Source organism: Hyla sarda, chromosome 3 (assembly GCF_029499605.1).
Source record: "Hyla sarda isolate aHylSar1 chromosome 3, aHylSar1.hap1, whole genome shotgun sequence".
In the NCBI taxonomy this organism is placed as follows: Eukaryota; Metazoa; Chordata; class Amphibia; order Anura; family Hylidae; genus Hyla; species Hyla sarda.
Genome location: NC_079191.1, coordinates 44,500,540 through 44,525,548, shown reverse-complemented (window position 1 = coordinate 44,525,548; position 25,009 = coordinate 44,500,540).

Sequence of the window (25,009 nt, the reverse complement as noted above, 5' to 3'; positions counted from 1 at the left end):
ATATATATATATATATATATATATATATATATATATATATATATGTAAAGCAAAAAGAATAACATCCACATGCACTCAAAATCTATGGCATCATTTTCAAGACACCAGTAGGGGGCAGCAAAGTTTAAGTAAGTATTATTATTTTTTTGTGATTGCTACTATTGCCTTCACCTGATTTACTGTAATTGTAGGCAATATAAAAACCAGAATGGCCCTATATTTGTCATTTACTACCCAATATTCACATATGAGTAATTATCACTATCGACTGCACTTACATCTCAGAATACTACAACCCAGTGTCAGCATTTCCTCACTATTAATAAGTTTATGGTATATCTCGTCCTGATTCCGCGCAACATAATATTTAATTCTGCGGCGCCTTTTAACGTTACATTTTTACATTTATGGATCCCGCTGCTTGTACAACTGTATGAAGTAAGTCATGAATTTCACATGTCGCGCCTACTGCAGTGCTGGGGTTTGGAATGAATCAGTAAGTGAAACTTTGAAGCCAATATCTATATTACATGAGTCTTAAAATAAAGTTTATTTTTATGGCCGGCCTTTAAAATCGCTGGTGAAACTTCTGGGCTCTTCAGCTTTATGGCTAATATCATTTTAATAGCATTTTCCTTAATGTTGATGTCCGGCTTTTTGTTTATATGACGTAAATGATAAAAAGATGATGCTTTAGGCCTAAATAATATATTACTGTTAGTTTTCGTACAGATTTACAGGCAAAAAATGAGAATTATTTGTATAAAAATCTGAGTCATACATCAGGTCCGGATAGGGATAGCAGGAAATGACTATTTATCTATCTATCTCATATCTATCTATCTCATATCTGTCTATCTATCTCATATCTATCTATCTCATATCTGTCTATCTATCTCATATCTATCTATCTGATCCTTTCCTTCAATGCTGTCAGCTCAGTGACAGTCCAGTCCTAGCATTGAAGGAGTACTCTGGGATATGAAAACTTATCCCCTATCCTAAGGGTAGGGGATAGGTTTCAGATCATGAGAGGTTCAACTGTTGGTCAAACCCCCCCCCCCCCCCCCCCTGATCTTTCGTACATGGCACTGGCTCTCCGGCCAAAGTGTTGACCACCACCTACATGCCCCCTCAATGTAGCTCTATGGCAGAGCCGGAGATTACAGAATGCAGTGCTCCGGCTCTCCCATAGAGTTGCATTGAGTGGACGTGTCAGCTGCCGCTTCGGGCGGTGGTCAAACACGTCCCCATCCTGCGCACTGCCTTATGGGAGGTCATGGAGGGTCTTAGCGGTTAGACCCCTGCAATCTGGAACTTATGCCCTATCATTTGCCCTCCTTTAATGCTCTTTGCTATGATACATACAAGCTGCAGCCAGTGATATAGAGTTATCGGATATTGTCACTAGAGAGGGAGAGGTCAGCTTTATGTGACTCCTAATCACTGTATAAGGCTTTGGGCTACATGCTGATTTTGGTTGGGACAGGTTTCACATAGCCAAGGATTGCCATGTAGCACTCAAGTGGTAAGGTAAGTGGAATCTCTTGCAGAAGAATCTTGACCCAGAAGAATCTCTTGAGTTCCCATGACAAGTTTCCCATGATATACATCGGCATCCTGTCAAAATAAGATTCCGACAAATTATGTGAACATACGGGCTCGAGCCCCATTGACTTCAATTACCTAATAGTAGTTAGTTACAGGGGTACGCCGCTGGAAAACATTTTTTTTAATCAACTGGTGCCAGAAAGTTAAACAGATTTAAACAGAATCTTAATCCTTCCAGTACTTATCAGCTGCTGTATGCTGCAGAGAAAGTTCTCTTCTTTTTGAATTTCCATTTCTGTCTAACCACAGTCTAACCACACTCTTGGCTGTGGCACCCCATATATTCGGTGCACGGAGTGTGGCCGTAATGTCACGAGCCTCCAGCACTGCACCTGATGCTCTAAACGAACGCTGGGTGCAGCAGGGAGATCTCGGGGGTCCCCAATATCCAGACCTTTGAATAGGGGAAAAGATGTCTAGGGACAGAGTACCCCTTTAATGACTACTTCTTGGTCATAAGAATTTTGACATGGATCCTAAAGCATAGCAAACCATGTTTTAGGGTCCAAGTCAAAACTCGTTTTAGGGTCCAAGTTAAAATTCACCATTAAAGTTAGTGGGGTGGGCCCTTTACGGTCCAGCATTCCATTTTCACAGCCTGCTGATGTATAGGAGGAACACATAGGCAATTGTGAAAGCTGCCTTACCTAAACTACGATACAGCACGATCAATGCCGTGCGACACAGCGACCTTCGGGTGCATGTCCCGTTTCATGGCCAAAATCGACATTTGGTCTAAATTTTTAGTTTTACAAGTCTCTAATATACCTTGTTCTAGAATTCTTCACTTCTTAAAAGATAGTGTTGTCAGTAGACAAAAACCTTTTTGTACACATTTACAGGCTACAAACCCATACATATCTAACCAAAAAATGTAGCCCTGTTCATGTTCTTTGAGTTAAATTCATAAATTTTTTAGAACTGTTACAATGTATCAGTCTGAACTGCAGGCTGAGCACTGGCTATGCCAGCTATATAATCCAGCCTCTGAACTGAACCATTAATTGAAAGCAACCAAAGATCATGTGATTGGTGAAGAACTGTCACAAAAACTATATTAGGGTGCATGCACACCACGTTTTTGCAATACAGTACCTGTATCAGGTTTTTGATGAAAAACGGAAACCTAACTATCCTATTCCTCAAAACCTGTGTACAAATTTCACCCGTATACGGTTAAACGTATATGGTTTGAAAGATGATGTACGGTTGCATCCATTTTTGAATTCCAGTTTCCATCCGTTTTTGAATTCCATTTTGAATAAAGTTTCACTTGTTTAATTGAAATTCCAAGAAAAAAAATTGTGCAAAGTAAAAAACCGTATGGTGAAAACCGGATGGAACCATACGCACCTATGGTTCTGTACGGTTCCCATTGAATCCCATGTTAAAAAAAATTGCATACAGTTTAATATTGTTTTTCCCCCGGACCAAAAAACGTGATAGACTACGGTAAAGAAAACCGTATAAGATGCAAAACGGACTAAACCGGATTATGCATTTGACATATGATTTACAATGTTAAGTCAATGTATACAGTTTTCTATACAGTTCCATGTTTTTTAACTTGAAACCGTATACGGAAACTGTACAGCAGAAACGTGGTGTGCATGCACCCTTAGAATGTGGTATAACTTAATTTATACAGGGGTTAAGCTTTACTTACAGTACATGAGGCCACTATTTACTATTAGGTTATTATAACTACTAAGCTTCTTGCAGATTGCGGCAGTAACTTAGTATTGGTAAAATCAATTAGTGCAAAAAAAAAGTTGCAGTGTAGCCCTGGCCTAAAACGGGAAACCCTTTAGGGCTCGTTCACACAAGCGGATTTCTTTTTAAACCTGCAGGGCCTCCATGAGCTATCTGCAGCAGATTTTCGCCAGTGGAATCTCCGCTGGCCAACTTCTGCTGTGGATAGCGCATGGAGGCCCCACCTCTTTTCAAACTCGCAGCAGGAGATCCGCTGCAGGTTTGAAAAGAAATCCGCTCGTGTGAACAAGCCCTTGGGGTCGGGTCAAACGTGCCAGATTTTGCTGCATATTTTCTGCAGCTGATTTTGCTAACCATTGACTTTAATGGGTAGGAAAATACACAGCAGAACATATGCAGCAAAATATGGTGTTACCCTACCCTAAAGCATTCTCATGGCAGTGATCGATACACTAAAAGTTGTACAGTACTGTAACCAGCACAAATCTCTCATTTCATGTCATGAACTCTTGTAAATTACACAATTGTGGACAATTGCCAGTAACTGAAACACTGATGCATACTGTGTGATAGCACAATCCATGTGACTGCTGAGGAAAATAAATTAAAAGGGTATTTGTGTCTCAGAAAAATTTATTTTTATTAAGACAAATGAATTACTAATATATTATTATCACAAATTGTACAGGCTTCTGGTTTTCCCCTGATGTACCCCTGACAGGAATTTGTATAGTTCTTTCATTTTTCAGTGTGGTGTTGTCTCAGCAGCTCCCCTGCACCTCCCTCTTTCCCAAGACATGCATCGTCCTCTGCTGTTTTAGGAGGCATGGCTGGATTTTGCCTCTGAGTACAAGCCCTGCCTCCTTGAGTGATGTCATCACCTTTGACCAACCCCTAAAGCTACATCACCATCTTCCTGTCATATTCATATATATGGGTCTTTATTGGGACATTTAGGGAGAACGATGAGTGTTAGCAGCATGCTACCTTCTGTGTTCTGGTTTTGGCTTATAAATGCTGATCCAAAATACTGACCCAATTACATGAATGTGAAAGTGGCCTATGAACAGGTTCACACATCATCTAAATATTACACCAATGTTTTCAGTAGGTAACAATTCAGTAACAATTACAGCAAAAAGGAATGCAAGAAATTTGCTGTCCATTCTCCAGAGAATCTGCACTGCCAATGTAGTGTTAATCAAAGTTTCTCTCTCATCTCAGCAGCTCCAGTTTTAGTGCTTTGTGAAACCTTTTCCTTGCTGTGCTGTTGTATGTACACAGTGCTGCCTCCTATATCTAATAATCTACAGGCTTGTCTTCAGCAGCAGTCCAGTTCTTAGTGCAATTCATTCTATATATAGTGCACTGTAAATCACCCCCACCACAGTGCCAGCCTGTTCTGTTCACTTTCACCAACAATATGTCATTGAAATAGCAGAGAGGAGTAGGTGTTGTGCTGTGGTGGGACAGGCAACTAACAAAGGAAGTGCCTGTGTGTGTACTACTGGCAAACAGCCCAGCTCAGGTTTCACCCCCTGAAAAGGAGAGAATTGGCTATGCAACCACAAAGGAGACTCTTAGGGGCTCAATAACTGCAGTGAGGGCCAAAAATCACTTGGATTCATCTAACAAAAACATGTAGGCTTTTAAATGACAGGTACACTTTAAATAAACTTTTTAAACAGACAAATTCTTCAAAGGCCTATTTACTGACATTTAGCCACATATTGTATATAAACTGTAGTTAAACCTTTCATGTCACACAACTTTTCAGAATAAGCAGCCCTGTGTGTATACAAGCTAAGCAGCACTATTTCTGGTCACTTTACAGTTTGCATACAGCCTTTCTCAGCAGATTTTTGCTCTGCAGTCTTCAGCTATGAATTGCAGTTCTCTTGAGCGAGTGGGTGGAGCTCACTCCCCCCCTCCCCCTTCATAGGCTTGTATTGCTTGTCTTGCAGACTCAGCACAAAGCTGAGCTGATTTTTTATAAAGAAGATGACTTGAGCAGCAGGCAGGGGGGGGGGGGGTTGATAACAGGATAAAAAATGCATTTTTGGCTAGTAAGATATTGCAAAGTTTTTTTTTGTTTTTTTTTATATATATATTTGCTTGCACTATAATTTGTTAATTTATGCCAGTGCCTATTTAAATGTGACCAAGCCATGGAGCCATACATTCACTTTCAGTAATTTTCTCAGCATACACCACCGTAGGGTTTGTATAGCTTTGTAGACATACTGTAAGCAGCAAATGATAAAGGTCCCTCCTATGTTGATACATTGCTCTGATTATGTTTGAGATGCTGTTTTCTTCTTTATAAGACATATGAATTGTTTTCATGCATGGAACAGACTGACTGGCATGTGATCAGCAGAGAATAAAATAAGCTGGCGATCTCCAGATGTGAACAATTAACTTTAGTTACATCCACCGTTTCAAGTTTCAGCTCCTGTCAATTACGGTATAGATCACACTTCATCCTCGGCTTCACTTTAATGTCCTGTAAGAAAACATTAAAGAATGTAAGAAGTCAAACTTAAGAGAATGGCAATCCGCGATGATAAAAGCTGCCTTCTCTGTTACCTTTTCCACTCTTGCCTTCAAGCATGTCCTGCTCCTACCAACCCACATGTACTTTTTGAATTTTCTTTTATTTTTTCAACTTTCTCTTACGTAACTTTGCTAAACTTAAGAATATGGCTTGTTTCTTAACTTGTACCCATGACCTGGGCTGCCACCAGGGCACTACAACTGGCACTGGTACAACTGGAAACGAAAAGAAGACATCAGAATGTTCTTCAGTGCATTTGAAACAAAAATGTAAGCAATCTTGAAAATAATCTTGATTTAAAACTTCCCATCATTTTGTGTCTATAGCTCCTACGTGGACCTATGTATCTCTATGGTAACATACTTGGGGGTAAGGCCTGCAGGCTCTGGTACAGAGGTAAGGGATTAAGGCAAGTAAAATCCTCTGGACAAGCAGTTCCCAGTATGCTACATGTATTTGTTCAGCATATGGGGGACAGCTCGGTACAACATGAGAAATGCAGCTCAATTATACCCCAGAAAGGAAATATGGTCTTAATCAATTCCAGACACTAGTGTCATACTGGAATCTTGTCCATCACTCTCCCAAGTATGTTCCAAGCAAAATAGACCCTTTATACAAGTTTCAATTTTCTAGCATCATTGCTGCCATCATTATCATCAGTTAACTTAGACCAGGGCTGCTTTTATCATGTTACCCCTTCCCTGTGGTTATCCTGTTGCTATAATCCTTTCTGCTCACATTGAACCTTGCATTCTCAGCACATCAATAACCCCATTCTCCACTTACATGCTGTGTATAGTACTTCATTGTGAATTATGCCCCAGCACAGTAACAGCCTGTTTAGTCCAATGCACTTTTTCGTGCACTATGCCATGGTAAAGCAAATATGAGTAGGTGCTGTCTTGTGATTGGCCAGGCAACTAAGAAAATGTGAGAACTTCTGGCAAACAGCCCAGCTCTGGTCCCTTCTCCTGTGAGAAAATGATAAATATCTGTTCACCATAGAGGGAGCTCTTAGGGGCTCAATAACAGTCCAAAAACACTTTGTCATGAGAAAGGTTAATGTAACCCAAAGAAATCTTGCAATCAGACTTTTATAGCCCAAAAAATTAGAAATCAAGACAAATTTCCCAAGAAACAAAAACTAGAATGGAAAGGTAACACAATATTTTAGCTCATGCTGGATCCACGCCAAAACTTCCCACCAATAATTCTTTCTAATAACACATTTCCAAGCCATATGCAATAAGTCAGCTTTCAGAGAGTTGCACCTAAGGCAACAGGAGGTTGATAGTAATCTAAATGAATGCAGAAAAGAAACAGAATAATAAAGTATATTTATCAGTATAAATCACACAATCCTATGATCACACTGTAGCTAGAGGACATGTGACCTTAAAATATTAATCCACTTGTTTTCTAATTCTTTGTAATGTTTAATTACCCATTTAGTGGTGCCGGTGGGGAATTGAAATTTTTTTCCCAGTAGCAGGACACCATGCGATGATGCCATCGTTGGTAAACTTTAGTTTTAACCAAAAAGAGATTATCCAAGGTGGGCAATCCTTTTAAAGGGGTACCAGCATTTAAAAATATATCCACTATGCACAGCTTATGGAATAAGTGTCTGATCTCCAGAACAGGACCCCAAATCTCCCTACTGCATGGAGCATGTACTGTACTCAGTAGAGATTAGCAAAATTTCATAACCTTTCACAGCAAACTGGTAAAGAAAGAGTTTAGCCAAAGGCTAGGTTAGCATTAGCTGTTTTTGTGGATAACAAAAAGGTCAGCTTGGGAATGGACTCCATCTATAAAACAACTTTCACTACTAAGCCTGTAAAGCAGGGGTACTCCACTGGCAGACCGCGGTCCAGATCCGGACCACAGTCACCAGTCATCCGTACCGCCCATCGGATCTCCCCTAATTAATTTGTATAGGTGTCTTTAGACACCAATACAAATGAATAGCCACAGTTGAACGCTGTGTCACCTGCCCGGCACTTCTTTTGTGATGCAGGCTGCGTGATTAGCGCTTCCTGCATCATCTGGCTCTGGCACAGCTGCTTTATACAGCGGTGGCTTTTAGGAAGTAGTGCAGGCACACCTGACGCCGCGCAGAATGAATACCGGGAGATGGGGCACGGAGGCTGCTGGGAACAGACGTGGCCCGCTCAGGCACGCATGTCTGTTCTAATCCCCGCCTGCATCTTCCATCATGCGCTGAATCACGGGGAAGAAGTGAATGACAGCCCAGTACACTGGTGTCCTGTCATAGTCGGCTGTGAGTGCTTCCGACCCGTGCTACATCCCTGCCACTGAAGCTACTGAGCGATGCTGATCTCCTGTCAGGGGGGTGAGTAGGGTGAGGAGGGGAAGGGGTGAGGGGGGGGTGAGAATGGGTGAGAAGGGGTGGGGGGTGAGAAGGGGTGGGGGGTGAGAAGGGGTGGGGGGTGAGAAGGGGTGAAGGGGGGTGAGAAGGGGTGAGGGAGGTGAGAAGGGGTGAGTAGGGATGGGGGGAGAGTTGAGGGGGGGAGAAGGGACACTGCGGCAACATTTATTGAGAGGGCACAGCAGCATCTTTAATGGAGGGGGCACAGAGGCATCATTTATGGAGGTGGCACAGCGGCATCATTTATGGAGGGGGCGCAGCGGCATCATTTATGGATAGGGCACAGCGGCATCATTTATGGAGAGGGCACAGCGGCATAATTTATGGAGAGGGCAGAGCAGCATCATTTATGGAGGGGGCACAGCGGCATCATTTATGGAGGGGGCACAGCGGCATCATTTATGGAGGGGGCGCAGCGGCATCATTTATGGAGAGGGCACAGCGGCATCATTTATGGAGAGGGCACAGCGGCATCATTTATGGAGAGGGCAGAGCGGCATCATTTATGGAGGGGGCACAGCGGCATCATTTATGGAGGGGGCACAGCGGCATCATTTATTGAGGGCACAGCGGCATCATTTATTGAGGCCACAGCTGCATCATTTATGGAGGGGGCATAGCTGCATTATTTATGGAGGGGGCACAGCAACATCATTTATAGAGAGGGCACAGCGGCATCATTTATTGAGAGGGCAGAGTACAGTAGGCAGTGATATTATTTTTAGGGATAAAGTAGGCAGCAGTATGTTCAGAGATAAGGTCTGTGACAGTATTAATTTCAGGGGTGCATTATGCAGCAGTGTTATTTTCAGGGGTACAGTAGGCAGCGGTATTATTTTTAGGGGTACAGTATGCAGGAGTATTCAGAAAATACAGGAAACAGTACATTTACATTTTCCAGAGTTCAGTCATTTTACCTATATCCTTCATGGCCCTGCGGCCACTAGGTGTAGACCAGGCTTTAGTGCTTAGCTCTGACCTTTACCAGTGACAGACCTGGATGAGTGGACCCTCACTATAAATAGTTGAGTACCCCTAGCCCATTTTCAGTATAAAAAATACTGGTCATCGACGTAGTCCAACAAATTCAAAGTAGTCCTCAGCATACATGTACCTGAAATGAAAAGAAAAAAAAAATGGGTTAGAACATTTAGGACACTCTCCTCAGCCAGTTTGTTCCCAAACATGGAGCGTTCAGGTGTTGCTAAACTACAACCCCCATCATTTCCACACAGCCTTTGGCTGTCTAGGAATGATTGGAGTTGTGGTTTAGCAACAGCTGGAAGTTCCCTGTTTGGGAGCACACTGGCAGAAAGGGTCTGTTCACATTATACATTTTTTGACATGCCTTTTTTTTAACCCCTTCATGACCCAGCCCATTTTCACCTTCATGACCTGGGCATTTTTTGAAAATCTGACCACTGTCACTTTAAACATTAATAACTTTGGAATGCTTTTACTTATCATTCTGATTCCGAGATTGTTTTTTCGTGACATATTCTACTTTATTTTATCGGTAAAATTTCACTGATATTTGTATCCTTTCTTGGTAAAAAATCTAAAAATTTCATGAAAATTTTGAAAATTTAGCATTTTTCTAACTTTGAAAGTCTCTGCTTGAAAGGAAAATGGATATTCCAAATAAATTACATATTGATTCACATATACAATATGTCTACTTTGTGTTTGCATTAAAAAATTGACAAGTTTTTACTTTTGGAAGACATCAGAGGGCTTCAAAGTTCCGCAGCAATTTTCCAATTTTTCTCAAGATTTTCAAAATCTTAATTTTTCAGGGCCCAGTTCAGGTTGGAAGTGGATTTTAAGGATCTTCATATTAGAAATACCCCATAAATGACCCCATTATAAAAACTGCACCCCCCAAAGTATTCAAAATGACATTCAGTAAGTGTTTTAACCCTTTAGGTGTTTCACAGGAATAGCAGCAAAGTGAAGGAGAAAATTCTAAATCTTCATTTTTTACACTCGCATTTTCTTGTAGACCCAATTTTTTAATTTTTACAAGGGGTAAAAGGAGAGAAATCACCCTAAAATTTGTAACCCAATTTCTCTCGAGTAAGGAAATACCTCATATGCGTATGTAAAATGTTCGGTGGGCGCAGTAGAGGGCTCAGAAGGGAAGGAGCGACAATGGGATTTTGGAGAGTGAGTTTTTCTGAAAGGGTTTTTGGGGGGCATGTCCCATTTAGGAAGCCCCTATGGTGCCAGAACAGTGGACCCCCCCACATGTGACCCCATTTTGGAAACTATACCCCTCATGGAATGTAATAAGGGGTGCAGTGAGCATTTACACCCCACTGGCGTTTGACAGATATTTGAAACGGTGGACTGTGCAAATCAAAAATTTTATTTTTCATTTTCACAGACCACTGTTCCAAAAATCTGTCATACACCAGTGGGGTGTAAATGCTCACTGCACCCCTTATTACATTCCGTGAGGGGTGTAGTTTCCAAAATGGGGTCACATATGGATATTTATTGTTTTGTGTTTGTCAGAACTGCTGTAACAATCAGCCACCCTTGTGCAAATCGCCTCAAATGTACATGGTGCACTCTCCCTTCTGGGCCTTGTTGTGCGCCCCCAGAGCACTTTGCGCCCACATATGGGGTATCTCCGTACTCAGGAGAAATTGCGTTACAAATTTAGAGGGTCTTTTTTCCCTTTTATCTCTTGTGAAAATGAAAAGTATAGGGCAACACCAGCATGTCAGTGTAAAAAATTTATTTTTTTACACTAACATGCTGGTGTAGACCCCAACTTCACCTTTTCATAAGGGGTTAAAGAAGAAAAAGCCCCCCAAAATTTGTAAGGCAATTTCTCCCGAGTACGGCGATACCCCATATGTGGCCCTAAACTGTTGCCCTGAAATACGACAGGGCTCCAAAGTGAGAGAGCGCCATGCGCATTTGAGGCCTGAATTAGGGATTTGCATAGGGGTGGACATAGGGGTATTCTACGCCAGTGATTCCCAAACAGGGTGCCTCCAGCTGTTGCAAAACTCCCAGCATGCCTGGACAGTCAATGGCTGTCCGGCAATACTGGGAGTTATTATTTTGCAACAGCTGGAGGCTCCGTTTTGGAAACAGTAGCGTACCAGACGTTTTTCATTTTTTGGGGGGAGGGGGGCTGTGTAGGGGTATGTGTATATGTAGTGTTTTTTACTTTTTATTTTAGGTTAGTGTTAGTGTAGTGTAGTGTTTTTAGGGTACAGTCACATGGGCAGAGGTTCACAGCAAGTTTGCCGCTGGAAGTTTGAGCTGCAGCGCAAAATTTGCGCCATCTCAAACTTGCGGCACTCACTGTAAACCTCCGCCCATGTGAGTGTACCCTGTACATTCACATTGGGGGGAGGGGGCAAACATCCAGCTGTTGCAAACTCCGAGCATGCCCTTTGGCTGTCCGTGCATGCTGGGAGTTGTAGTTTTGCAACAGCTGGAGGAACACTGGTTTGGAAACACTAAGTTAAGTAATAAACTTTCAAGTGTTTTGCAACCAAACTTAGTGTTTCCAAACCAGTGTGCCTCCAGCTGTTACAAAACTACAACTCCCAGCATGCATGGTCTGTCAGTGCATGCTGGGAGTTATAGTTTTGCAACAATTGCAACAGCTGGAGGCACTGAGGTAGGAAACGGACAATGTTTCCCAACTAGTGTGCCTCCAGATGTTGCAAAACTACAACTCCCAGCATGCCCAGACTGCCAAGGCATGCTGGAAGTTGTAGTTCGGCAATATCTGAAGGATCAGATGTTGCTGAACTACAACTTCCAGCATGCCTGGGCAGTCTGGGCATGCTGGGAGTTGTAGTTTTGCAACATCTGGAGGTCCACAGTCTGGAGACCACTGTATAATGGTCTCCAATCTGTGCTCTTCCAGATGTTAGAGAACTACAACTCCCAGCATGCCTGGACAGACTGAGCATGCTGAGATTTGTAGTTTTGCAACATCTGGAAGAGCACAGATTGGAGACCATTATACAGTGGTCTCCAAACTGTGGACCTCCAGATGTTGCAAAACTACAACTCCCAGCATGCCCAGAAAGCCAAAGGCTGTCTGGGCATGCTGGGAGTTGCAGTTTTGAAACTCTCAGAGGCAGCAGTGAGATCGCTTTACGGCGATCTCACTGCTGCCAATGAAGATGCTGCACTGCTGCCGGAAACTCACCTCCGGGACGCAGCGCCGCCGGGACCGCCTGGAGGACGTCGGGACCGCACGGAGGACGCCGGGACCGCTCGGGACACCGCTCCGACGGGTCTCACACACCGCGCTGCTAAGTATTTTCATAGCGAAACGCTGCTATCAGCTAGTCAGATTTGACCAGCTGATAGCAGCGATCGCTGGGGGGGGGGGGGGGGGGGATGAAACCCCCCGTGGTCGCACGGTAAGATGGCTGGCTATCAGTGATAGCCACCATCTTTCCGGGCGCTGCGGGATGCCGCGAGTAGCGGCAGTAATGTCCATGACGTACCTGTATGTCATGGGTCGGGAACACCTTGCCACCCATGACGTACAGGTATGTCATAGGTCGGGAAGGGGTTAAACCAAAAAGGCCTGCTTTAAATACATGATGCGAACAGATCCATACTTACCGGTCTTGTCGTCTAGTGTGTGATCTTCTTCTTCTGTAACTCCACTTCTAGAGACTTCATCATTAGAGGTGGGGCTCAGTGACGTCGCTAGGGGGGCCAGAGGGGGCCATGGCCCCCCCTAGATCAGGCCGTGCCCCCCCCTTGGCCCCCCCCCCCCAATTTAAAATAAATAGGGATGTCCCCAATACATTGATAGCTCCGCCCCCAGCACAGGAGAGGACGGGCCAGAGCGGCCCTTCATGTGAGGTGAGTGATGTCCTCCCTCTCTCCCCCCTGATCAGCAGTATAAGGCTGGGTCCACACTACGTTTTGTCCCATACGGGAGCGCATACGGCAGGAGGGAGCTAAAACCTCGCGCTCCCGTATGTGATCGTATGCGCTCCCGTATGTCATTCACTTCAATGAGCCGACCGGAGTGAAACGTTCGGTCCGGTCGGCTCATTTTTGCGCCGTATGCGCTTTTAAACCGGACCTAAAACTGTGGCAATTTTTGCCGCGATTTTTCCATAAATTGTTCTGGTAATGTGGCCTGTTGGAGACCCGTGGACACTGGAGGAGGGAAAAGTGACCCCTCTGGAAGGACAACATATGAACACATTAACCCCTCATTAACCCCTCAAGGATACATTCACATGTACAGGATCTGCTGCATATTTTTTGCTGCATATTTTGTGCAGCTGATTTTGCAACCCATTAGCTTCAATAGGTAGCAAAATCAGCTGCAGAAAATATACAGCAGATCCTGTACATGTGAACGTACCCTAAGGGCTCATTCAGGGGTGGATCCGCAGTGTATTTTATGCTGCAGATCCCCCGACAATGGACCCTACAGTGCTGCCTTCATTTGTGCCTGCTCAAAACGGCAATCCGCCGCTACGAGCAGACACGCTTTGATGTGTATACTCGCACACATCATGGCCGCTCCTCCTGCTCTCTGAGCTAGGCCGAGAGCAGCCGCGATGTGTGCATTGTCGGGGGATCCGCAGCGTAAAATATGCTGGGGATCCATCTGTGTAAATGAGACGTAAGGACACAAGGCGTATGTGTACGCACAGTGCCTGCTCCCACTGTGTTGTATAAATCATTAGCCAGAACCCTCAGCTAATGCAAGACATCACCAATCAGGCTGATGTCCGACATTAACACTTTAGATGCCGCTATCAAAGTTGATGGTTGTGTCCATTTTTGCACCCGAGCGTTTTTCCTCCTCACCTTTTAAAAATCATAACGCTTTCAATTTTGCACCTAAAAATCCATATGATGGCTTATTTTTTGCGCCACCAATTCTACTTTATAATGAAATCAGTCTTTTACCCAAAAATCTATGGCAAAAATGGAAAAAAAAATAATTGTGTGTATATATATATATATGTGTATGTATGTATATATATATATATATATATATATATATATATATACACGCACACACGTTTTAAAATTGCCCCCCCACTTTTGTCACTGGCCCCCCATGTGCCTCCCTAAATATGAATGCTGGAGACGCCACTGGTGGGGCTACATAAAAAAAAGGCCACAGCAGGAACAAGGTTGGTAAATGAGATCTTCAGTATACAGCCAAGGCCAGGGGCAAAGCTATAGAGGTAGCAGAGGTAGCAGTCGCACCAGGCCCTGGTACCTAAGGGGGCGCCTAAAACACATCTGCCCCATAAGAGACCTGTAGTATATTTGGCATATGGGGTACTGTTGCAAATTTTGCATCAGGGCCCAGAAGCTACAAGCTACGCCTCTGGCCAAGGCTGTATATTGTATGCCTCCCAAGGGGTTAACTATCACTGCTCAGTAGCACCAGTTAACTCTTTCTTGGCTTAACTAGCACAAAGCCCAGCAAGGTTTTATACATTGCAATGTTCGAAAGTATAGCAAGCTGCAGTTTCCCCAAAGTTTGTGTAAAAACTTCAAATCTAGTGTATCTTTAGTGCTCCCACAGAGAATGAAGCCTATACTCCATGCAGCGAGGAAATTCTGAGCCCCGTTCTGGCACTCACAGGGGTCCCAGAGGTTGAAACCTCCATAAACAGACACTTATTCCCCATCTTGTGGATAGGGATTACATTTTTAAATGCTGGAGCACCAATTCAATGATGTATGTGGCCTTCTGGATAACCTCAGTTGTACTGAAAATTAATGAAAACATTGTCTTCCATTAAGACCTTTCCAAATCCCAAATGCCTTAAGCCATTTCTTTGAAACAAACATAGAAGGCACAGTTGAACATTAGCTGCCACATTTGGTTCCAACACTTCTATACACATTTAAAAAAAATTGGGAACATGGTTACATGCACAATACAACATTGTTCTCGAAATACGTTATTGAAATTATTAATTGAAAACTGTAAATGATATTTTTAATAAGCCGGCGCTATGTGTTTAATGTAATCATGACAGCTGTTTATTATGTGGAGCCCCTAAGGGCCGTCACAGGTGGTTATGTTATGGTTTCCTTGGAAAAAGCTATATATATTTATTTTTTTCGACAACGGTTTCACATATAATAATTATATTTATGTCTTTATCTTAATCATCGCATGATATATTTCTTCCTCTTTGAAAATATTGCTGTAAGAAAAAAAAAAATAAAAATGCTAGGATACAAAAATTGATAATGACACAAAGGAGAAAACTATGTCACCCAACTCGAGTGGACCCATCAGCCCTCACATAGCTTCATTGGATGAATAAAAATAAATCAGACCCTTCTTAGGACCCATTCAGATTATAGAATCACCTCCCAGAGACATTCCATACAAAGGTTCTATCTGTACCAGGCACCGTCTGAATCGGTTGGCACTAGGATCACTCAGAAAGGCACCATTTCCACAAACATCAATATATTTCCAAACAGATTCTGCCAAAAGGATGAACATGTTCATTCACTTAACGGAGTGTCACAACTGAGCAGGGAAGGAGTGTAAACTATTCTCGCCCACTCCACTATCCCTGCCTACTTATGTACCCACCCTAGGCAACGGGTTCGTAACCACGGTGACAGTCCCTCCCTAGACAAGTGAGGGGAGTCAACTGTCAAAATAATAAAATACAATAATACAGACACAGGTTAAGGTAAAGTAGAGAGCAGACAGAATAACAGAAGAAAAACTAACACACACACAATAAGTCAAAGTCCACTATCCGCGTAAAAAATCAGGAGTTGTCAAAGTACAAAATTGCTAATACCAGAGAAGAGTCAGAGAGCGGAGCCAAAGGGTCAAAATGCCAGATATCACAGATACAGTAGAAAGCAAACTAGGAGTACAAACTGAGCTCTTTAGCAGGCAAAGACTGGGAGTAGACTGCCAGCTTATATGGAGCCAGAGCAGGTGCTCCAATCAAGGTCAGCTGACCAGTCCAGACAGCCGGATGTAACCAAGCAACAAAAAACCTGTCAGAAGAATCTGTCAGAACCTTTTAACCCTATAGGTTCTGACAGTACCTCCCCTTTTGGAGCCCTTCACAACTAGGGCCGGGCAAAATTACACACCTGCTGGTGTTATAAACAACTACTTTTTTAAGTGTACTGGAGCGCATTGTCCTCCCCTCATAAATGCATACCCCATACCTACATCTAAGTCGTCTACCATTATGTTCCTGTTAAAGTCTCAAGGGTCTTGATACTGTGAAAGGACAGGCAAAAGTACACACCTGTTGGTGTTGTAAACAAATACTATTTTAAGCGTACTGGAGCGCATTGTTCTCCCTTCATGAGTGCATACCACATACGTACATCTAAGTGGTGTAGCATTTTGTTCCTGTTAATGTCTTAAGGGCCTAGATACTGTGAAAGGCCAGCCAAAAGTACACACCTGCTGGTGTTGTAGAAAAATAATGTTTGAAGCGTACTGGAGCGCATTGTCCTCCCCTCATAAGTGCATACCACATAAGTACATCTAAGTGGTGTAACATTTTGTTCCTGTTAAAGTCTTAAGGGCCAAGATACTGTGAAAGGCCAGCCGCCAAAAGTACACACCTGCTGGTGTTTTAAGCATAGTGGAGCATATTGTACTCCCCTCATATATGCACTAAGTATGTCAGGCAGAGAAGTGCAAGGACGTGCACAGAGGAGTGGCAGAGGCCTAAATTCATCAGGCAGGGGTTGCAGCAGACTAGGGGTGAGTGGCAGCAGGAGTCGCAGCAAGAAGCCTAAGCTCCTGGTATCAGCTACTAGTCGTGTCTCGTGTAATCGATTGGTTAATACGGTCATCCACTTCATCACAAGTGACATCTGACACCCTCAGTCAACAGTCAGTGTGTTCCTCAGACAAAACCCTCAGTTGGCATGGCCCGGGAGCAGTCCCTGTCCTCCCATTTCCTCTGTCCTATGCTTTTCCCTCTCCACAGAAGAATCTTATGCTGTGGGTTCAGCTCCACTATTTAGTGAGGACGATCGATCTAGAGGACAGTTAGCAGCTTCTGCCCAGCCAAGAAGTGGAGGAAACATCTGCCGCTTCCTCCGCTAGGCGGGCATGTAGTGATAAGGAGAGGGGCGTGGGAGGTGGTGTTGCGAGCGTTCAGGCTCCTGAAGCAGACACTGTTGAGGAAACTAAGGAGGACATCAGTGACGTGCAGACACAACTCGATGATGATAAAGCCGATCGCTCTTTGGAGCCGGGTGCAGAAGGGGCTTCATCATCATCAGGAGAAGAGAGTTGCAGATTGCCCGTGAGTCAGCAGCTGAGCAAGCAAGGTGGTAGCATGGTTGGCAGTCAGCATGGTAGCAGAAGTGGAAAGTCTGGAGCCAAATGTGCCCGGGGTAGACCACCTGCTTTGCGGCAGCCTACCTTCCCGGGAGGTAGTGGAACAGGGGTTCCTGGTGTCGGCGGCAGTAGCAGTTAATCACTGCGGACTGTTGGTGGGAAAATCAGCTGCTCGGCGGTGTGGCAATTTTTCATAAATTTGTCGGCAGAAGGTGAAGCGTACCCAGGGTCCCAATGTTGGCACCACGGACCTGCGTAAACATACGCAGCATCACCATAAAACGGCCTGGGAGAATTGTGGCTCCAATGTGGTTGTCCCTGTTTCAGCCAGCCAAGGCTCCACCACCTCAGCCGAAGAGGGCTGTATGTCACTCCAGATGCTCCTGCTCCTCCAACTTCGAGTCAGTCATTCTGCCAGTAATCCATCGGCAAAAGCGTGTCCAAGAGACAACAGTATGCGCCCACTCATCCAACAGCGCAGAAGCTGAAAGTGCTCCTGTTAAAGTTGCTGGGGCTGCAGTCCCTCACTTTTCAAGTGGTGGACTCTGCACCTTTCAGAGAACTGATGGCTTGTGCCGAGCTGAGGTGGAGAGCCCCAAGCCGTCATTTCTTTGCGAAGAAGGCAGTACCAGCCCTGCACAATTTTGTGAAAGAGAAGGTGGGCCAGTCCTTGAGCCTGTTGGTGTGTACCAAAGTGCACGGCAGTGCCGACATGTGGAGCTGTAACTACAGTCATGGACAATACATGTCCTTTACGGCTCACTGGGTGAATGTGGTTCCTGCACAGCCACAACACAAAATCATTCATCAATAAATCGAATCATGGCTTACTCCACGAAAACTGGAAATGGGAAACATGGTGACCGACAACTGGAAGAACATCTTGTCTGCGCAGCAACAAGGAAGCCTAAGACATGCGCCTTGCATGGCACACATGTTCAATCTGGTTCTCAAGCGGTTTCTGAAGTGTTCCCCCCATCTGCAAGACATCCTAACAATGGGAAGGAAACTTTGCATGCACTTCAGCCACTCGTACACCGCAAAGCACACCCTCCTTCAGCTGCAGCGTCAGAACGGTATCCCACAACATAGTCTTATTTGTGATGTTTCCACACATTGGAATTCCACCCTCCATATGTTGGACCGACTATACAAACAGAGAAATGCTATCACCAATTTCTTGATGATCCAAGCGGATAGGGGTACTAACCTGTGTAACTTCAATGTCAACCAGTGGCAACTCATATGTGACATCTTCACAAGGTAGTCAGACCACAGGTGTGCACCAGTTGGGTGGCTTCCCTATGTCTTTTCTCAGGGCTCCGTTTCCTGAGCACAATAGACCATAAATGTACAAATAGACATACAAATGGGAATTGCACTTAAAAAGTTCTTTTATCTCGATTTTTCATTCATGTACAAAAGACTTAAAGCGAGAATAACAGAACATGCTCAATAAACTGCTCAGAGAGATCCACTCGGTGTCTTCAGAACTTCACATCCAAGACTTGCTGCTTGTTGGACAGCATGTTCCTGACCATGTGGACGCTAATTCTGAGGGGGTGTGAAAGCGATCGCCGTCATGCGAGCTGCTGGACGTTTCAGGAGTCTCCTCCCTTTCTCAACATAGTTCCTGTGAACCCACCACCACCTATTATACAGGTACGTCTCTTTGAAGAAAAGTTCATTCCAGGACATCCATTATCAACCCATGTCAAGAAATGGCTGAGGTATTTTGATGATTGCTTCGTTTTATGAACGGGAACCTCAGAGGAGCTAATGATCTATATACAGTACCTAAATAAGTGCCATCCGCTTATTGAGTTTACATGTGAATTTAGTTCAAACCTTATTCATTATTTAGATGTCGAGGTACGTTATGGAGGAAATATGTTTGAAACCACCCTGTATTCAAAAAAGAGTGACAGTAATAATTTATTACATAAAAATAGTGGTCATGCTCCACAGGTATTCAGAGGAATACCTAAAGGCCAATTGATATGAGCTAAACGAATCTGTAGTACAGAAGAGGAATATAATAAAAATAAAGAGATGCTAATCAGAAAGTTTGCCCAAAGGGGTTATGAAGAAAAAGAACTGATTAAGACAGCAGAAGAAGTAGATATAATTCCCAGAGAAGAATTGAGAAAGAAGCATAAAATGAAGAAGAAGAATAAAGATAGAAGTTTTGTATACCTATCGACTTATGACGGTCACTCTAAACTAATAAAAAGGGTGGTTAATAAGTATTGGAACTTACTCAGGGCAGATGAAAAATATGGTAGTTTATTTAGACAAAAAAAGAGATTCGTATATAGAAAAAATAAATCTATAACCAATCACTTGATCAGAGCAGATATAACAGAGAAGAAGGAAACCAGACAGTCCTTTTTAAAAACACAAAAAATAGGGACGTTTCCATGTAGGTCATGCCAAAATTGCAACAGCATAATTAGAGGAGAAAATGTAACACATCCATCTCGTGGCAATAAAATTAAACTGAAAGGTTTCCATACATGCGACTCTAAACAGGTAATATATATGCTAAAATGCCCATGTGGAATGTCATACGTGGGGCAAACAGTTCACGCAATGAAACTTAGATTGAATGAACACAGAAGTTCTATAAGGCTGTTCAAAAAGAAAATGGAGAGTGGAGACAATGTATCCGGAGAATATAAAGTAAAGAGAAGTTTGGGGAGACAAGTCTAGCTAGACACTTTGTGGAGAAGGGACATCAGATAAGTGAGTTGAAATGGTTAATACTGGAGGAGATCGAGGGTATCAATAGCGAACAAGTTAGAAAGAGATTAAATCAACGAGAAGTTTTCTGGATACATTGTCTCTATTCTTTAACCCCGAAAGGGATCAATGAAATATGTAATTTTAATGTGTTCTTATAAATACTGTCTGATTAGAACCTATTGTTTTAACTGTTTTATGTCACTTAGTATGTAGAAATGAAATCTCGCGAGAGACGTACCTGTATAATAGGTGGTGGTGGGTTCACAGGAACCATGTTGAGAAAGGGAGGAGACTCCTGAAACTTCCAGCAGCTCGCATGACGGCGAGCGTTTCCACACCACCTCAGAATTAGCATCGACACGGCCAGGAAGATGCCGTCCAACAAGCAGCAAGTCTTGGATGTGAAGTTCTGAAGACACCGAGTGGATCTCTCTGAGCAGTTTATTGAGCACCGGGTGATTATGTTCTGTTATTCTCGCTTTAAGTCTTTTGTACATGAATGAAAAATCGAGATAAAAGAACTTTTTAAGTGCAATTCCCAGTTGTATGTCTATTTGGACATTTATGAACTCATATGGGACACCTGCCGTTTGCTCAGGCCCTTTGAGGAAGCCACATTATTAGTCAGTCGCCAGGATTACGGGATGAACAACGTCATTTCACTGCTTCATTTACTACAACACGTGTTTGAAACTGTGGCTGGTCAGGGCCCTGGAGACGTGGTGCCTACATCTCACGGCCACATGAGCTCTGTGGTGGCTGAACTGGAGGAGGAAGAGGAGGGGCACAGTGGAGCACAGTTTAGGTTTCTTGAGATGGGCAATTTTTCTAGTCATCTAACAGGAAAGGAGGAGCAGGAGCAGCTAGAGGACCTAGAGGGTTATGAGGAAGGCGAGACAGAGGACCAAGACACACCATGGCAGTATGCAGTGGAGATGGAGGCAGGGAGTTCCTCTGAGTCACTTGCACAAATGGCATGATGCATGCTCAATTGCTTGCGTAGTAAGCGCCAAATTTTTACCATTCGGCAGCGGGATTACTTCTGGCTCTTCACCTTATTGGACCCTACCTACTGGCACAAAATGGGGGCCTTTTTTACACCCACTGAGAGGGAGGACAAACTGATCGACTACAGAGACATTCTACGTATTCAGGTGGCCAATGCCTATCTGCACCATCGGGGGACCCTCTGCGCTCACCTTCCACTGCCATGGCTGCTGGCAAGGCGTGGAGTGGCAGGAGCAGTACCAGCTCCATCAGCAGCAGCCTGAGTTTACAGTTGCTGATGAGTAGCTTTCTTCACCCGCACAGTGTAGCAACTCATTAGCAGCAGGTAGACCTGGAGCAGAACCTGAATCAGCAGGTGGTGGCATACCTTGACATGCCCATGCCAACACACCTTCAATATTTACTGGATTTCTGGGCAGCCAAACTTGATTTGTGGCAACAACTAGCAGAGTTTGCCCTGAAAAAGCTGTCCTGTCCAGCCAGTAGTGTGCCATCAGAACGGGTGTTTAGTGCGGCGGGGGCCATAGTCACCCCAAGGAGAACTCGTCTGTCCACGAAAAATGTGGAGAGACTGACCTTTGTGAAGATGAATCAGGCATGGATCAGCCAGGATTTCCACCCACCAATGCTTGATGCATTAGAGTAGATTGATCATGGTGCCACACCTACACTTCACAAATATGGATAGTGCTAAACAGATATAAGATGCTGCTCCCCAGTAACAGATATTCCTTAGCATCAGACCACAAGTAAGTATTGAGGATATGCATAAGCTAAAACTATACTTTTCTTAGGATAAAATATATGTACCCAAATTTTTTTTTTAAATCAAATAAAAGGAAAGGTGTGAAAAAAACACCATGTGCCACCTACACCACCAAATATTGATGTGATGCAAAGACCTCTAAAAGGTGGAAGGGAACAACATATGGTCCATTTTAAAAGGTAGGGGTAAAAACTTCCCCTGTAAGGCCCTACTCTCGCATTATTCATTCCTTTCTTGGCAAGTTTTACTCGCCCTGAAAAGGGCGGCCCCACACAGGAACCGCTCCCTATTTCCACCGCCAAACACAGGGAGAGTCGGGCGTAACCCAGCAACAAAAAAACAACAAAGAACCCATCAGAACCTTTTAACCTATAGGTTCTGACACAGAGTCTGGGATCTGGAATTTCTGCAACAGAAGTGTGAATGGTGCTGCAGAATCCCATTAAAAACAACACCAGAAAATACATAGTGTGAATGGGCCCACAGAACAAAGCTTTACATTTTTGAATTCTTGACAAAAGTTTGTTAAGAAAGTAGTGTGAGATTTTTGCAAATGTAGGTGAGAATACTTGTAAAATGCAGATGCAAAAAGAATACAGTCCAATAGTTAAAACTCTACTGCTGTTAAAACTCTACATGTTGTCTTAGTGTGGTGCAAATACTTTGCAAAGTAACTTCACTAATTTGTTTTGAGGCTTGATACCCTATATGGAGGGTGCACACTGAAGAACTTTTGTGATGTATTAAGCCACACTGCACTTTTTTGACTGTAGGTCACAGAAGAGATAAGGAAAAGTGTATGCTGAGGGGCCCTTGCGCAGCGCAATGACTATGATTTAAGAGATTATTATTATATATGAAACCCAACTAAAGATGTATGCAGAAAAAAATAAATAAAAGGATACTCCACTGGAAAACTTTTTTTTGTTTTTTTTTTTAAATCAACTGGTGAAACAAGAACGTATAACAAGAACGTTATACATATTAATAAATTACTTCTATTAAAAAATCTTAATCCTTCCAGTATTTATCAGCTGCTATATGATCCACAGGAAGTTATTTTCTTTTGGAATTTCCTTTCCGTCTGACCACAGTGCTCTCTGCTGACACCTCTGTCCATGTCAGGAACTGTCCAGAGCAGGATAGGTTTGCTACAGGGATTTGCTCCTACTCTGGACAGTTACTAAAATGGACAGAGTTGTCAGCAGAGAGCACTGTGGTCAGACAGAAAGGAAATTCAAAAAGAAAATAACTTCCTGTGGAGCATTCAGCAGCTGATAAGTACTAGAAGGATTAAGATGGTAGTAATAGAAGTAATGTACAAATGTGCGGTTTTGGAACGGACCTAAAACCGTTGTAAACTACGGTTATAGGTCCGGTCAGGAAACCGCATACGGGTCAAAACTGAGCCGACCGGAGTCACCGTTTGACTCTGGTCGGGTCATTAAAGTAAAAATGTGGGGGAACTATACTGCACCTAATGTGGGGAACTATACTGCACCTAATGTAGGGGAACTACAAACTATTGTGGGGAACTATACTGCACCTAATGTTGGGGAACTATACTGCACCTAATGTGGGGGAACTATAACCTAATGTGGGGGAACAATGGGGCACCTAATGTGGGGGAACTATACTGCACCTAAAGTGGGGGAACTATTCTGCACCTAATGTGAGGGTACAATATTGCACCTAATGTGGGGGAACTATACTGCAAAGTGGGGGAACTATACTGCACCTAATGTGGGGAACTATACTGCACCTAATGTGGGGAACTATACTGCACCTAATTTGGGGGAACCATACTGCCAGCCTAATGTGGGGGGACTTATACTGCAAGCCTAATGTGAGGGAACTATACTGCCAACCTAATGTGGGGGAACTATACTGCCTACCTAACGTGGGGGAACTACAACCTAATGTGGGGGAACTACACTGCCAACCGAATGTGGGGGAACAACAACCTAATGTAGGGGGACTTGTACTGCCAGCCTAATGTGGGGGAACTGTGCTGCCAAACTAATGTGGGGAAACTATGCTGTCAACCTAATGTGGGGGAACTACAACCTAATGTGGGGAACTATACTGCACCTAATGTGGGGGAACTATACTGCCAGTCTAATGTGGGGGGACACTTATACTGCCAGCCTAATGTGGGGAAAATATACTGCCAACCTAATGGGGGGGGGGCTACAACCTAATGTGCAGGGACTTATACTGCCAGCCTAATGTGGGGGAACTGTGCTGCCAATCTAATGTAGGGGAACTATACTGCCAACCTAATGTGGGGAAGCTATACTGCCAACGTAATGTGGGGAAGCTATACTGCCAACGTAATGTGGGGGAGCTATTCTGCCAGCCTAATGTGGGGGAACTACAACCTAATGTGGGGGAATTACACTGCCAACTGAATGTGGGGGAACTACAACCTAATGTGGGGGGACTTATACTGCCAACCTAATGTGGGGGAACTGTGCTGCCTATCTAATGTGGGGGAACTATACTGCCAACCTAATGTGGGGGAACTACAACCTAATGTGGGGGAACTATACTGCCAGCCTAATGTGGGGGAACTGGGCTGCCAATCTAATGTGGGGGAACTATACTGACAACCTAATGTGGGGGAACTATACTGACAACCTAATGTGGGGGAAACTATACTGACAACCTAATGTGGGGGGAACTATACTGCCAGCCTAATGTAGGGGGACTTATACTGCTAGCCTAATGTGGAGGAACTATACTGCCAGCCTAATGTGGGGGAACTATACTGCACCTAATGTGGGGGAACTACATCCTAATGTGGGGAACTATACTGCACCTAACGTGGGGGAACTGTACTGCACTTAATGTGGGGGAAATATACTGCACCTAATGTGGGGGAACTATACTGAA